Consider the following 3,510-nt stretch of genomic DNA (forward strand, 5'->3'; position numbering starts at 1 on the left):
CTAAATCTACATGGGAAATCTCAAACTCTTCATATGCAAGGGTTGGAGGAAATAAAGTAACAGTGTAGTGAGAAATACTTTTTGCCCTCTAAAAGGCAAACCCTCAGCCCTTCAAGGGAGAGAAATGGGGAGAAGGGGGTAAATAAGTGACCCAGAGGTGCTATCAATGTCCAGAAGCTGTTTTTACCTGCTTTTTACAAAGGGAGAAAAGTTCATCCTCTTTAACTTTTGTCCTGAAAGAGCCAAAGATAAAATCAAGAGCAGTTCTGATGAATACAGGGTGCCTAGTTATCAGCATGGCTATAAAACTTGCTCATATACCAAGGGGCAGATTGCTTCACTCAAACACCAATCACAGAGTTGCAAGGAGCCTCCACCCCACTGCATGCCCAATGCAAAGACTGGTCACGCTGCCCATCTCTCTGCTCTCACGAAATGCAGAAAAAAAATCTGACAATATTAGTGGGTCATTTTGTGCTTATTGGGAAGGTTTGCTTAAAGGCTGGTGCCAGGATTGGCTCTCCTTTGGCTGCTAGGGAACTTTCTAATGGGTGCTCACTTCCATGTTTGTATGCAACGGTGGTGTGGTCTGTGGGTCTCCAGGATAGTGAGAGAAGGTGAGTGAGGTAATACCACTGACGATGGGCCACTACAAGCCACTACCTCGCCCATCTTGTGCGCTCAATTCAAGACACAGCACCTATCCGCAAGTTTCTCTTGCTCTTTCGCAGGGAAAACTGCCCTCATTCGGCCTGAATAAGCCCGGGCGAAGGTTGTTTGCATAAACCCACGTGTAGCTGCGGGACTAGAGGCTCCTAGCGAGCAAACCTAGCTCATTAGAGGCAGGTGTAGGACCCTGCGGGAGCGGACACCACCGCGCTTGCAGGAAGGGGATTCTGTGCCCCGCGTCCCCTGCCCTGGCTTGGGCCGCTTGTGCGGCGCTCTTCGTTTCCATTAAAGAGCTGACTGCTCAATACGGAAGAGGGGCTGCTTCCCCCATGCTCTCCTGCAGCTACGGGCTCACCCCTCCGGCTCGCCCCATTAGCCCGCGACCCGGCTGGGAAACCCGCCCAGGAGCCCGCCGCTGGGGCGAGGGAGAGGCAGCGGCTGCAGCCAGCGGAGGCGGGTGCCCGCCCCCGGGGCGGTGCTGGGCTCGCCCGCCGCTAGTCCTCCCCCGCTCTGCTCTGCCCAGTCGGGAGCCCTGCGGCCGAGGGTAACACCATGGCTCGCGTGCTCAGCCGGGACCCGGTGGACATTGAGGTACCCGCGTGGGGTGGGGCTGTGCGCAGGCGGGGCCGCCCCCCAAAGTTTGATCGAGGAAGCCGGCGGCTCCTGCTGCACTGAAGGGCTCTCGGCGGCCATCTCGGTACACTACACACCCCGCTCGCCCGGGGATAGTGGAGCCGGGGGTGGGGGTAATCAGCGCTGACAAGGGGTGAGCCCCGTTTGTTGCTGGCGGAAACCGCACCCAGCTGCAAAACGGGAGGGTTTCTATACATGTCGTCACCGGGCCCAAGCAATGGAGATAGACCCGTTCCCGGAGCTTGAGCCGCTGCTGTCTAGTAATTCAGGGTCCCGCCCTCCCCCTCACTCTGGGAAAGGGCTGGTCTAGGGTGGTGCGGCTGGCCCGGCAGCTCTCAAGCTGTGGAGAGTTCACGTGCACTCGCAAAAGTGGAGTGTGGGAATGTCAACTCCTCCTGGCGAAGCCTGCCTGGCAGTGGCCAGTGATTGGTGCAGTGAACACCTCAGCCCGCTTCCCTAGTGAGTGAGTCTCTTGTAGGGTGACCAGACAGCAAGTGTGAAAAATCGTGTGTGGGAGGGGAGGGGTAATAGGCGCCTATATAAGACAAAACCCCAAATATCTGGATTGTCCCTATAAAATCGGGACATCTGTCCACCTCCTCTTTTGCCAGATGTGAGGGGTGACAGAGCTGGGCATCTCAGCTGTGGCTCATGGTGAATGAAGCAAGACATTTGGGGGAAGAAGTTGGAAATTCAGAAGGACATTTTCACAGATCCTACCTCCCCCCCTTCCTTTCTTCTCTCCCTTTTCTCCACTCCCCTCCCCCATCCTAGCCCCATTTCAATTCTCTCCTTTGGAGACTAGAACTGCAGGAACACCTTCCCAGTCTCTTCTTTTGCACTGAAAACTTTAAAGAAGTTCCCAATCTTTCCTTTCTGTCTTCATGTACAGGAGCCCAGGGTCTGAGGGTCTGTAGGAAGCTCTTCAGTAGGACTGGATTATTTTGGCTCACTCGCTGCACTCTCCAGAAGGTCCTGCTATGCTGCATCCGGGCATCCCAATGGACCCAAAATACTCATGAAGCTGTGAGAGCTTGGCAGGGAGACATGGACTCTTAAGCTTCTCTTCCTTCCTCCCTCCCTCCCTTTAGAAGACTGAACTGATCCATAGATCTCACTGGCAGTCCAGTTAGTAGAAATATTTCATGAGGTACTGAGTGGGGCTATAAGTGTGGCTCCCATTCTGTAAATCTGCTTCCAGGACCTACTCCCATGCAAAAAGGGCTCTCTTTAACTGTTGCTCAAAGTTCAATATGATTTGCTGTGCTATGGATTGGTCTGGGAACTTTTGATCTGCCCCTGAGGTTGACCCTCTCCCTCAACTCATAAACCTTGATTCTGAGGTAAATTGAGTATAGTGGAGCATGATCTCTTTAGTTACATTTGTGCAATACTACAGACTTCAGCAGGGGTTGCATGGTTGCAACCAAAGGCATTTTTTTTTTGGTCCAATGCACATTGAAACGCATTATTTGTAGATTCCAAGGCCAGAAGAACCCTTGTGATCATCTAGTCTGGCCTTCTATATTAACACTGACTATAGAACCTTCCCCAAATAATTCTTATAAAAACATCCAAGCTTGATTTAAAAATTGTCAGTGATGGAGAATCCACCACAACCCTTGGTGAATTGTTCCCATGGTTAATTGCCTTCACTGTTTTTGTTAAGTCCTTATTTCCAGTCTGAATTTGTCTAACTTCAGCTTCCAGCCATTGCATCTTGTTACAAGCTTCTCTGCTAGCCATGAGGGCAGGGGACTGGACTCGATGACTTCTCGAGGTTTCTTCCAGTCCTAGAATCTATGAATCTATGAAGAGACCACCCGTTAAATATTTGTTCCCTGTGTAGGTACTTACGGACTATGATCAAATAGCCCCTTAACCTTCTCTTTGTTAAGCTAAATAGATAGACTCAAGGAGCTCAATCACTATAAGGCATGTTTCCTTATCCTTTAATTATTCTTATGGCTCTTCTCTCTCCAATTTATCAATATTCTTCTTGAATTGTGGACACCAGAACTGCTTCAACTGCTTGGAGGATTTACTAAAGTATTCAGTTGATCCCATTCCATCTTCAGGTTTTAAAATCTCACCTTTTCCAGCTTGACATGCCGATTCACAGGATCATATTTTAGGATTGAAAATATTGGTTATAGAAGGAATGACTTCATGGCTCATCAAGGGATCAATAATATAGAGATCTCCACC

The sequence above is a fragment of the Terrapene carolina genome, unplaced genomic scaffold (assembly GCF_002925995.2).
Source record: "Terrapene carolina triunguis isolate 2854851 unplaced genomic scaffold, T_m_triunguis-2.0 Scaffold210, whole genome shotgun sequence".
Classification (NCBI taxonomy): Eukaryota; Metazoa; Chordata; order Testudines; family Emydidae; genus Terrapene; species Terrapene triunguis.